The following is a 14,414-nucleotide window of genomic DNA, read 5'->3' on the forward strand; positions in this document are numbered from 1 at the left end:
CATCCGTAATGGGTCAGCGGTCAAACGACCTCCTCTCATCACTGTAAAACGCTCCCTGAAACACTTCAGCGAGCAGGCCTTTCTAATCGACCTGGCCGGGGTATCCTGGAAGGATATTGACCTCATCCCGTCAGTAGAGGATGCCTGGATATTTAAAAAAAATGCCTTCCTAACCATCTTAAATAAACATGCCCCATTCAAGAAATTTAGAACCAGGAACAGATATAGCCCTTGGTTCTCCCCAGACCTGACTGCCCTTAACCAACACAAAAACATCCTATGGCGTTCTGCATTAGCATCGAACAGCCCCCGTGATATGCAGCTGTTCAGGGAAGCTAGAAACCATTATACACAGGCAGTTAGAAAAGCCAAGGCTAGCTTTTTCAAGCAGAAATTTGCTTCTTGCAACACTAACTCAAAAAAGTTCTGGGACACTGTAAAGTCCATGGAGAATAAGAACACCTCCTCCCAGCTGCCCACTGCACTGAAGATAGGAAACACTGTCACCACTGATAAATCCACCATAATTGAACATTTCAATAAGCATTTTTCTACTGCTGGCCATGCTTTCCACCTGGCTACTCCTACCCCTGTCAACAGCACTGCACCCCCAACAGCAACTCGCCCAAGCCTTCCCCATTTCTCCTTCTCCCAAATCCATTCAGCTGATGTTCTGAAAGAGCTGCAAAATCTGGACCCCTACAAATCAGCCGGGCTAGACAATCTGGACCCTTTCTTTCTAAAATTATCTGCCGAAATTGTTGCCACCCCTATTACTAGCCTGTTCAACCTCTCTTTCGTGTCGTCTGAGATTCCCAAAGATTGGAAAGCAGCTGCGGTCATCCCCCTCTTCAAAGGGGGGGACACTCTTGACCCAAACTGCTACAGACCTATATCTATCCTACCATGCCTTTCTAAGGTCTTCGAAAGCCAAGTCAACAAACAGATTACCGACCATTTTGAATCTCACCATACCTTCTCTGCTATGCAATCTGGTTTCAGAGCTGGTCATGGGTGCACCTCAGCCACGCTCAAGGTCCTAAACGATATCTTAACCGCCATCGATAAGAAACATTACTGTGCAGCCGTATTCATTGATCTGGCCAAGGCTTTCGACTCTGTCAATCACCACATCCTCATCGGCAGACTCAACAGCCTTGGTTTCTCAAATGATTGCCTCGCCTGGTTCACCAACTACTTCTCTGATAGAGTTCAGTGTGTCAAATCGGAGGGTCTGTTGTCCGGACCTCTGGCAGTGTCTATGGGGGTGCCACAGGGTTCAATTATTGGACCAACTCTCTTCTCTGTATACATCAATGAGGTCGCTCTTGCTGCTGGTGAGTCTCTGATCCACCTCTACGCAGACGACACCATTCTGTATACTTCCGGCCCTTCTTTGGACACTGTGTTAACAACCCTCCAGGCAAGCTTCAATGCCATACAACTCTCCTTCCGTGGCCTCCAATTGCTCTTAAATACAAGTAAAACTAAATGCATGCTCTTCAACCGATCGCTACCTGCACCTACCCGCCTGTCCAACATCACTACTCTGGACGGCTCTGACTTAGAATACGTGGACAACTACAAATACTTAGGTGTCTGGTTAGACTGTAAACTCTCCTTCCAGACCCATATCAAACATCTCCAATCCAAAGTTAAATCTAGAATTGGCTTCCTATTTCGCAACAAAGCATCCTTCACTCATGCTGCCAAACATACCCTTGTAAAACTGACCATCCTACCAATCCTCGACTTTGGCGATGCAATTTACAAAATAGCCTCCAATACCCTACTCAACAAATTGGATGCAGTCTATCACAGTGCAATCCGTTTTGTCACCAAAGCCCCATATACTACCCACCATTGCGACCTGTACGCTCTCGTTGGCTGGCCCTCGCTTCATACTCGTCGCCAAACCCACTGGCTCCATGTCATCTACAAGACCCTGCTAGGTAAAGTCCCCCCTTATCTCAGCTCGCTGGTCACCATAGCATCTCCCACCTGTAGCACACGCTCCAGCAGGTATATCTCTCTAGTCACCCCCAAAACCAATTATTTCTTTGGCCGCCTCTCTTTCCAGTTCTCTGCTGCCAATGACTGGAACGAACTACAAAAATCTCTGAAACTGGAAACACTTATCTCCCTCACTAGCTTTAAGCACCAACTGTCAGAGCAGCTCACAGATTACTGCACCTGTACATAGCCCACCTATAATTTAGCCCTATCAACTACCTCTTTCCCAACTGTATTTAATTAATTAATTTATTTTGCTCCTTTGCACCCCATTATTTTTATTTCTACTTTGCACATTCTTCCATTGCAAAACTACCATTCCAGTGTTTTACTTGCTATATTGTATTTACCTTGCCACCAAGGCCTTTTTTGCATTTACCTCCCTTCTCACCTCATTTGCTCACATTGTATATAGACTTGTTTATACTTTATTATTGACTGTATGTTTGTTTTACTCCATGTGTAACTCTGTGTTGTTGTATCTGTCGAACTGCTTTGCTTTATCTTGGCCAGGTCGCAATTGTAAATGAGAACTTGTTCTCAACTTGCCTACCTGGTTAAATAAAGGTGAAATAAAAAATAAATAAAATAAATAAAAATCTGTTTTCTTTCCATTGTTGCCTTATGAATACAACCCTGTATTAGTCAGTCAATGGGAAAGTAAGGTGAGGTTTATTTGGTTAGCAGTGGTCCATAGCACACCATCCCATGTGTGTTTGTATGTGTGTGTGTGTGTGTGTGTGTGCGTGTGTGTGTGTGTGTGTGTGTGTGTGTGTGTGTGCGCGCGTGCGTGCGTGTGTGTATGTCTACTGTTAGTCCATGGATCCGGAACACGTGCTGGACCATGAGCTGGTGCAGCATGTCTCTTTGGCAGAGGGTAGCTTGGGGAGAGGAATGAAGTGGGAGGCTTTGGAAATATGATATATCCCACAGTCAGGATGGCGGTGTTGCCATCAGACAGGGGGAGATCTGTGACAAAGTCCAGGGAGATGTGAGAACAGGGACGGTGAGGGACAGGCAGAGGTTGGAGGAGACCAGCCGGAGCATGTCACGGAGTCTTGTTCTGAACCATAGTAGGCAACCAAAAACCCGGGTCCGACGGGAGCTTGGGTGGCAGGCAAGCCTGGAGGCGCTGACCCACTCCAGGACCTAGGAGTGGACCATGCCAGGAATGAACATTTGGATATCTAGGCCCCACCTGGGGTTCGGCTGTGAATGCTGCACCTCACGAACATGATTCCCTATTCCCCATCTGATTGCCGTCGCCAGGCACGAAGTGAGAAGGATGGTCTCAGGTTCCGGGGTAGTATCCGTGGGGCTGTAGAGGCGTGACAGCGCATCCAGTTTGACATTCTTGGATCCAGGCCGGTATGAGAGGGAGAAGTTGAACCGGGTGAACAGTAGGGCACACCTAGCTTGCCTGGAATCAAGGTGCTTGGCGGTGCATAGATATTCCAGGTTCTTGTGGTCAGTCCACACAATGAAAGGATGTTCCACCCCCTCCAGCCAGTGCCTCTACTCCTCCAACGCCATCTTCACCACGAGAAGCTCAAGATTCTCCACATCGTAATTCCTCTCTGTGGCATTGAGGCAGTTGGAAAAGAATGCGTAGGGATGTAACTTGAGGTCCAGGGCAGACTGCTGGATCAGGACAGCCCCCACTCCGACATCCGAATCATCGGCCTCCACCATGAAGTGGTGGGATGGGTCAGGATGAATCAAGATGGGAGCTGTGGTGAAGCGTTGTTTGAGATCCCGGAACACCTGGTTAGCAGCTGGGGACCATGTGAACAGAACCTTGGGAGAGGTGAGTGCAGACAGGGGGGAAGCCAGGGTGCTGTAGCCCAGGATAAAGCGGCGATACAATTTGGTGATTCCCAGGAAACATTGGAGCTATACTCTGGACAAAGGATGGGGCCAATTCACCACTGCTCTCACATTCCCGTGCTCCATCTGTACACCCCCTGCAGAGATGATTTAACCCAGAAAGTGGATGGTGGATAGATGGGATTTGCATTTCTTTGCTTTTACAAAAGATGGTTCTCCACGAGGCATTGGAGAACCTGTCGAACATGGAGCACGTGTTCTTAGGTGGAGCGGGAGAAGACGAGGATCCTGGGCAACTGAGCCTCCAGGAAGACGTCTCGGGGCAGGCTGCACTGACTACAGGCGATGGGTGTGGCAGAACGGGCTCCAGCCCATGATGGCACCGGCAGACCAGTCAATGAGGGGATTGTGTCGGAGGAGCCAGGAGAACCCCAATACCACAGGAACCTGAGGAGACTTAATGAGCAGGAACTGGATCGTCTCGCTGTGGTTCCCTGACACACGTAGGTTGATATGGATAGTATTGTGGGTGACCCGGCCTATAGAGCACCCGTCTAGTACTCTAACGTCCATGGGAATGAATAGCGGCTGAGTGGGGATATCCAGCTCGAAGCAAGGTTTGCATCCACAAAGCTCTCATCGGCCCCAGAGTCGATGAGTACCCGGAGAGATTTCGACTGGTTCCCCACAGCAACATGGCATGAAAAGGGTTGCGAGTAAGGGGAGAGGAAAAGTTATCCATATTGCCCACTAGAGTACTCGCTCCTACCTGTGAGCCTGGTCTTTTAGTGGACAGCCTGTAAAACCGTTCAGCTGGAGACAGCCTCGCTCTGCCTAGTTGCATGGGCTCAGGAAGAGGTGAATCGTCAGTCTTCGGAGGCTCTCGGGGGAACTCCGGTAGCCTTGTGTTCTCTCGGCAAAGGAGCCTTCGGAGACTTCCGGGATACCTCGGAGGCGAGGTGGAATCCTTGGACTGGCGAGTGAAATCGAATCTCCTCTCCTTCCTTCGTTCCCGTAGTTACCCATTGATCCAAATGGTCAAGGCGATGAGTGAGTCGAGATCCGTCGGTAGTTCCCGGGCTGCAATCTCGTCCTTTACTCGAAAATGGGGGAGCCCTGAGATAGAAAAGCCCGGCAGGTTACGGAATCTGCAGCGTAGCGCTCCGGAGGTGGTAAGTAGGGTTCTCGGGACACTGGGGTAGGCTGGGAGATTATGGGTGTGACTCGCTGCCCAGTGGGGAATCCGCAGAATTGCTCCAACAAGGTATCGAACGCCTCGTTCTGTCAGGGTATGAAGTCCCTCCATAAAACCTTGAAGTAACTCCTTGTGTCTTCCATGGGTGGCTCCTTGCAGGGAGACAGCATTGTGGAGCTGGTCTGAGTCTGCTGGGTCAGTCATGGCCAGTTCATACTATCAGGTTTCAGATATGGCCCAAATGCAGACAGTGTCGAAGAAACAAACGTTTATTTCTAGTACAGGAGCAGGCAAACGGCAGGTCAAAGGCAGGCAGAGGTCAGTAATCCAGAGAGGGTGCAAAAGGTCCAGAATGGCAGGCGGTCTCATGGTCAGGGCAGGCAGGGGTCAATAATCCATTGAGGTGGGACAAGGTATAGAACGGCAGGCAGGCTCAGGGTCAGGGCAGGCAGAACGGTCAAAACCGGAGAAGGAATAGAAAATAGGAGCAAGAATAGACAGGAGCAGGGGAACAAACGCTGGTAGGTTTCACGAAACAAAATGAACTGGCAACAGACAAACAGAGAACACAGGTATAAATACACCGGGGATAATGGGGAAGATCGGCGTCACCTGGAGGGGGTTGGAGACAAGCACAAAGACAGGTGAAACAGATCAGTGTGTGACAGTCTCAGCTTCCCCAGCCCACCATTGCCAGTGTACCGAAGCCGGATAAAGGACTATGGCTACGTTTACACAGGTAGCTCAATTATAATCATGTTTTCACTAATTGGTCTTTTGACCAATTAGTTCCGATAAAAAGCTGATGTGATTAAGACCACTTAGTGGAAAGAATATCAGAATTGGGATGCCTGTGTAATTGCAGCCAGTGTGGCACAGCATAAGACAGCATTTCACAAACTTGACCCTGGGGACCCCAAGGGCTGCAGGTTTTGGTTTTTGGCAAAAACCAAAACCTGCACCCCTTGGGGTCCCCAGGACCGAGTTTGGGAAATCCTGGCATAAGAACATGTAGGACAGGGTTCTCCAACCCTGTTCCTGGAGAGCTACCCTCCTGTAGGTTTTCGCTCCAACCCCAGTTGTAACTAACTAGGTTCAGTTTATCAACCAGATAATTATTAGAATCAGATGTGCTAGATTAGCGTTGAAGTGAAAACATTCAGGATGGTAGAGCTCCAGGAACAGTGTTGGAGAGCCTTGATGTAGAACCAATATGATATATGTTTGGATGTGTTCTATCACTCTTTGAAATTTGTCAGCCCTTATGGATTCACAGAATATATGTATGTAAGCTGTACAGGGCTCTGTAGCATCAAACAGATGCTAAACATTCAGATTGACAAATAAACAAATTAAAATACAGGAGAATGTACATTATTTAATGCTCAAGAGAACTGGGAAATGAACAACAATGTTATATGGTAAAAGTAACATACAAAAAACATTTATGTACAGTGTAGTACATTCCTGTCCGAGTGTGTCTCAGGTGTAGAGACAGACAAGTGCAGAGAACTGTATCTAATGTGATTTACCCAAAGGTGTTTGCTGACATCTTGTCTTTTTTTTGTGTCCACCCCAAAGTGCTGCATGTCATGATGACTGAGACCTGTCTCGATCACGATGGTGGCGCACATATTGTTGGATTACTTTATGGAGCAAAAAAAGTATTTAATTTCATAATGGAGCATTTTCTAAAATCAAACTGACCCCCTGCAACTGGACACAGACCTTTTATGAGACTGTTTCTCCAAATTGAGGATGGAGACCGCATCACTAAGGTTGGTAGAACATTCTGTGTTATACCAAACAGTACCTATACTGTATCTTCCAGTAACCTGGTGTAACAATCTGTAGCTAAAAGAACTGGTGATCACAGATGATGGGAGAGGTGGTCATTATGAAATTGTAATTCCAAAGAAACATGCAGTAAGTTCAGGGAATATGTAGGTAATAGGTAATGTTGTGGGAGGAGTGTGATGCTCAAACTGCCATTCAGTTCCTGATGAGTCATCTGCTTGAAATTGAGCATAATGTCTAATCCCTCGAGAGGGATACAGTTCACGGGATACAGTTCTGCTACAATGACACATGTAAAGGCCTTCTGTTTCTGTATCTAGAATACAATTCAGGATGATGCCCAGGTACCATACAATATCGTCTGGAAGACAAATGAACAAAATGATACTCTATTCTGCAGTTTGAACAACAGTTGAACCGTGCCAGCATAACTTCAACATTAGGGTAGACTAGTTGAACCTACATTCATGTGCATAGGCACAGAGAATACATTTAGAACAATATCTAGCCTAATAGAAAGAAATGGGGTATAACCCTCACCCTTTGCAGTGACCAGACAATACAAATGAGCCTAGGTAGATAGGCAGACAGTATCTACTATACGTACAGCCATGTCTATCAAGTATGCCTAGGCAAATATGTTTTATAGTACCATTAGCTTCAGTTTTATAGATTTACAACAGTAAATTGTTGTACTATTGATTCTCCTAACTATTTGCTAGTAAATTTTGCTAGCCTGCTTGCTGGATATCCAATACAATACAGATTTACATCTGTTTGGATCTGTTTGGAATCCTGTTTTGCGTCATGCCTATAATTTTGTGATTGAAATGCATCCAAAGTCATAATCATATCCAATGTCAACCCTCGTCAATTATGTTACATAGGTAGCTAGTAAAACGCTTTGCTAACAAGTTAAAATGCTAGGCGTGGCACATAACAAGTTAGCAGGCAATAAACCTAGCTTTAGGTGGCTGGTTGTAACGTTGTAGCTTGCTGTTTAGTAGCTATCCATATCGAAAATTTAAAATAGAAGAGGTTTTACAATCAAAACACAAAATATCTTATATTTTTAGTCATGGATATGGCTACCGGCAACGTAAACTCACCCCATTCCGTACAAATGTGCGCAACCGCGACATTCAAACAAGGCTGCAAAGAAAACTAATGGGACTGTAGCGACTGTGTTTACTTCAAAATCTGGGGTGTGAACTACGTTTCTATTCAAGAGTTGATCGACATGGTAATGGCTCTATAGTATTGGCGAAAAGTTGAAAAAACGGACCCTTCGTTACATCGTGACGTGTCATGTCGTAATGTACAGCACGCATAAAGCAACTATTTCTGTTATACAATCTCTCTCCACCAGGTGTAGCACTTCTCTCATCGTTTAAAATCAAGAAATGGACAGTGATGGGGTAAGGGGGGATACCTAGTAATTTTTTCTATTATCACTGCAAGCATCATGACTATCAATGCCGCTGTTAACTTCTGAAGATCACTTTAGCACCGCACTAAAAACCTGATTCAAATTCGAGTTTACGTTAGTTGTTTAGCTAGCTAGCTAAGATAACAAACAGAAACATATTTTGATTTCCCACCACTGTAACATGTTAGCCAGCAATCCACAGTATGGGTTTCAGTAGATAAACTAGAGTTAGCTAGGTGGCTTGCAGGGAAAATAACTTACTTAGCTAGGCACCGTTTTTGTCATCTGCCCTCTTGGTGCTGGCATCGGCTGTAGCTGAGCATCTAACGTTAGCTAAAGCCAACTCTTTGTTTCAAATCCTCTTCTTCAATTCCCCCAGATTGAAATTTCCCTTCAAGTCAAAACTGTAACTAGGCCACTTAGGAACATTCAATGTTGAATTAGTAAGCAACTCCAGTTAATTTTTGGCCTTGTGTTTTAGGTTATCGTCCTGCCGAAAGGTAAATTTGTCTCCTAGTATCTGTTGGAAAGAAGACTGAACCAGGTTTTCCTCTAGGATTTTGCCTGTGCTTTGCACTACCCCCCCCCCCCCCCTTTGCCAATGACAAGCATACCCATAACATGATTTAGCCACCACTATGCTTGATCATATGGTACTCAGTCATGTGTTGTGTTCGATTTGCCCCAAACATAACTCTTGTATTCAGGACATAAAGTGAATTTCTTTGCCACATGTTTTACTGTTTTACTTTAGTGCCTTCCTGCAAATGTGATGTATGTTCTGGAATATTAATGTTCTGTACTGGCTTCCTTCTTTTCACTCTGCATTTAGGTTAATATTGTGGAGTAACTACAATGTTGTTGAGCCGTCCTCAAATTTCTCCTATCACAGCCATTAAACTCTGTAACTGTTTTAAAGTCGCCATTGGCCTCATGATAAAATCCCTGAATGGTTTCCTTCATCTCCGGCATCTGAGTTAGTTAGCAAGGATGCCTGCATCTTTGTAGTGATTGGGTGTATTGATACACCATTCAAAGTGTAATTAATAACCATACTCAAAGGGATATTCAATGTCTTGTCGTAGCAGAATCAGAATTAGTTAGGTACCATTGATAAATAAGATGTTTTATCTACTTTCATAAATATGCTTATGTGGGAGGAGTCACTTGGGGCCCAGAGAGGGGAGAGTTCAGGATTGTCTTCATATGTGAGGGTATCTGTTAAACCATGTGAAGGAATGGCGTGATTAATGGGGAACCAGTTAGTTGGCTCCACAATGTCTGTACACCAGTCACTCCCTACTTTTCCCATTGGGGGGGGGGGGGGGGGGGGGTATGGCAGTGTCTGGAACCATTGTATGTCCCCTCTGATGTCGAAACTTATCTTGATATAGTATATGACCTAGAGGCTCACTACTCTCCTTGAGTTTGTCCAGGAGGAGTTGTATTTAAGATGGGAATATCTAGAATTTACAATTGATATATGCCATTGGAGGAGATAATTGTTTGGTAATATGAAGTACCAAGAACGAGAAGTAGAACATCGTCTTAGAGAGCAAACTGAACGATAATTTATAGCTAATGCTGTCTGGCTATGGGATACTCCTCTCTCTCATGTAAAAGTCTTTCTTTGTGAACAGTTCCTAAGATCTGTGGTTTGTCATGTCGACTAGGGGGTGGATCTTTGCTATAAAAGATCTCAGTTGCCATTATGTTGACACTCTCAGAATTCATTTATAGACACTGAATTGATCTGAGAGTCAAAGGGCTATGGTGAAGCTCATATTATTAAAAGATTACGTTTAAAGTATAACTCTGACTTGTGTGTGGTTTGTAAACTCTCCTTTCACTTAGTAATACAGGAAATTACCACGACAGTCTGCATTTAAAACAATGTTAACCCATTTTTGCTTGGCATTAGAAAAACTCCCTGGTCTTGGTGGTTGAATCTGTTAAGCACAATTTTACTTGTGAACTTATTTAGGCTAGCCATTACAAAGAGGTTATGCCTCCTCCTCAGCCATGTCAAGGGGACAAAATATGGTCCTCTAATCAATTTCTGTTTTTCATGGACTCTTGGAAGATTATGCCCTATTGGGGACATAAATAGATTAAAATAAACAAACTCCTCTACTATGTTGACAACAATAGTAAGAGATGGATAACTTGCTGAAATATTTTCAAAATAACTTTATTTATTTTTTGAAAGAGAAAGATTGAAATGGGCATGGTGTAATTAACTCAACAACCTTAAACACAGATCTAAGTTTAGATTTCTTAATGAACCTGAAAATCAATAGTTATATCTGGTGTTTTGTCAACGTTAGCTGGCTAACTGAGTCAGGTTACCACGCTAGGGGTGAGATTATTTAGTTCAAGTTATTATTTGGGGGCAGATGTACATTTTAGTTTTCTTGGACATGGTGTGACAGAAAGAACACTGCAGTAACACAGTAGTTATGGTCTATCATGGTCTTATGAATACTGATATTTCTCAGGTTATTTCATTTATTCATATTCTATATAATGTTCATACATTAATTACATTCTTTCCCAACTCTGTCTCGATGTTTTAACAGGGGAGTACATCAATTTGTAGAGAATTTATGTCACACATTTTTATGGTTTCTGCACAATTAAATTAAAACACCAAAAGCTAAGCTTCTATTTAGAAAAGACCAGATTGGGTATACTGCCAAGCAGAATCAATGCGTTAGCCACAAACATGCCTAAATATTCTAAAATAACTATATATTGTAGAACGATAAGCTTGAAATGGGCATGGTCTAAACCAAAAACATAATGTACCTGAAAATCAGTCTTTATTTTGGTTGTTTATCAAAGTTGGCTGGCTAACTCATTGGTGCTGCTTTTGTAAGTCAATAGAATGCAGGCTTGCAATAATATACTTGACTAAACCATGTTCATTATTTGAAACAAATACATGTTGAAAGGAATAAAACTGCATATTAACTTATACATGTTGAAAGGAATAATGTTGTTGATACAAACATTTAAATACATGAAAACTTAAATGAATCGCCCGGCATTTATTTGCTTATATCACTGAACACAACAGCCGCATATTACATGCTTCTATTTACAGTTGAAGTCGGAAGTTTACATACACCCAAATACATTTAAACTCAGTTTTTCACAATTCCTGACATTTAATCTGAGTAAAAATTCCCTGTTTTAGTTCAGTTAGGAACACCACTTTATTTTAAGAATGTGAAATGTCAGAATAATAGTAGAGAGAATTATTTATTTCAGCTTTTATTTCTTTTATCACATTCCCAATGGGTCAAAAGTGTACATAAACTCAATCAGTATTTGGTAGCATTGCCTTTAAATTGTGGGCAAATGTGGGCAAACTTGGGGCAAATGTTTTGGGTAGCCTTTTGGCCCTTTCCTCCTGACAGAGCTGGTGTAACTGAGTCAGGTTTGTAGGCCTCCTTGATCGCACACGCTTTTTCAGTTCTGCCAACAAATTTACAATGGGATTGAGGTCAGGGCTTTGTGATGGCCACTCCAATACCTTGACTTTGTTGTTCTTAAGCCATTTTTCCACAACTTTGGAAGTATGCTTGGAGTCATTGTCCATTTGGAAGTCCCATTTACAACCAAGCTTTAACTTCCTGACTGATGTCTTGAGATGTTGCTTCAATGTTTCCACATACTTCTCATTATGCAATCTATTTTGTGAAGTGCACCAATCCCTCCTGCAGCAAAGCACCCCCACAGCATGATGCTGCCACCCCCGTGCTTCATGTTTGGGATGTACTTTAGATGTACTTTGATGTACTTTGGTGGTTGGATGTACTTTGGTGGTGTTCATCACCATAAGCAGTAGAATCACCAACATCACCACCATCAGTAGAATCATCACCATCAACAGTAGAATCATCACCATTATCAGTAGAATCATCACCATTAACAGTATAATCATCACCACCAGCAGTAGAATCACCAACATCACCACCAGCAGTAGAATCATCACCATCACCACCAGCAGTAGAATCATCATCACCATCACCGCCAATAGTAGAATCATCATCATCACCAGCAGCAGTAGAATCATCACCATCACCACTAAAAAAGAAGAATCATCACCATCACCACCAGCAGTAGAATCATCACCATCACCACCAGCAGTAGAATCATCACCATCACCACCAGCAGTAGAATCATCATCATCACCACCAGCAGTAGAATCATCATCATCACCACCAACAGTAGAATCATCACCACCAGCAGTAGAATCATCATCACCAGCAGTAGAATCATCATCATCACCACCAGCAGTAGAATCATCACCACCACCAGTAGAATCATCATCATCACCACCACCAGTAGAATCATCACCACCACCAGTAGAATCATCATCATCACCACCAACAGTAGAATCATCAACATCACCACCAGCAGTAGAATCATCAACATCACCACCAGCAGTAGAATCATCACCACCAGCAGTAGAATCATCATCATCACCACCAGCAGTAGAATCATCACCACCAGCAGTAGAATCATCATCATCACCACCAGCAGTAGAATCATCAACATCACCACCAGCAGTAGAATCATCAAAATCGCCACCAGCAGTAGAATCATCACCACCAGCAGTAGAATCATCATCATCACCACCAACAGTAGAATCATCACCACCAGCAGTAGAATCATCATCATCATCACCAGCAGTAGAATCATCACCACCAGCAGTAGAATCATCATCATCACCACCAACAGTAGAATCATCACCACCAACAGTAGAATCATCATCACCAGCAGTAGAATCATCACCACCAGCAGTAGAATCATCAAAATCGCCACCAGCAGTAGAATCATCATCATCACCACCAACAGTAGAATCATCACCACCAGCAGTAGAATCATCATCATCACCACCAACAGTAGAATCATCAACATCACCACCAGCAGTAGAATCATCAACATCCCCACAAGCAGTAGAATCATCATCATCACCACCAGCAGTAGAATCATCATCATCACCACCAGCAGTAGAATCATCATCACCACCAGCAGTAGAATCATCATCATCACCACCAGCAGTAGAATCATCATCATCACCACCAGCAGTAGAATCATCATCATCACCACCAGCAGTAGAATCATCATCATCACCACCAGCAGTAGAATCATCATCATCACCACCAGCAGTAGAATCATCATCACCACCAGCAGTAGAATCATCATCACCACCAGCAGTAGAATCATCACCACCAGCAGTAGAATCATCATTACCACCAGCAGTGTAATCATCACCATCACCACCAGCAGTAGAATCATCACCATCACCACCAGCAGTGGAATCATCAACATCATCACCACCAGCAGTAGAATCATCATCATCACCACCAGCAGTAGAATCATCACCACCAGCAGTAGAATCATCACCACCAGCAGTAGAATCATCATCATCACCACCAACAGTAGAATCATCACCACCAGCAGTAGAATCATCACCACCAGCAGTAGAATCATCATCATCACCACCAGCAGTGGAATCATCATCATCACCACCAGCAGTAGAATCATCAAAATCGCCACCAGCAGTAGAATCATCACCACCAGCAGTAGAATCATCACCACCAGCAGTAGAATCATCACCACCAGCAGTAGAATCATCACCACCAGCAGTAGAATCATCACCACCAGCAGTAGAATCATCATCATCATCACCAGCAGTGGAATCATCATCATCACCACCAGCAGTAGAATCATCAAAATCGCCACCAGCAGTAGAATCATCACCACCAGCAGTAGAATCATCAAAATCACCACCAACAGTAGAATCATCACCACCAGCAGTAGAATCATCAAAATCACCACCAACAGTAGAATCATCACCACCAGCAGTAGAATCATCACCACCAACAGTAGAATCATCACCACCAACAGTAGAATCATCACCACCAGCAGTAGAATCATCACCACCAGCAGTAGAATCATCAAAATCACCACCAACAGTAGAATCATCACCACCAGCAGTAGAATCATCAAAATCACCACCAACAGTAGAATCATCACCACCAGCAGTAGAATCATCACCACCAACAGTAGAATCATCACCACCAACAGTAGAATCATCACCACCAGCAGTAGAATCATCAAAATCACCACCAGCAGTAG

This window comes from Oncorhynchus clarkii, chromosome 9, assembly GCF_045791955.1.
Source record: "Oncorhynchus clarkii lewisi isolate Uvic-CL-2024 chromosome 9, UVic_Ocla_1.0, whole genome shotgun sequence".
Classification (NCBI taxonomy): Eukaryota; Metazoa; Chordata; class Actinopteri; order Salmoniformes; family Salmonidae; genus Oncorhynchus; species Oncorhynchus clarkii.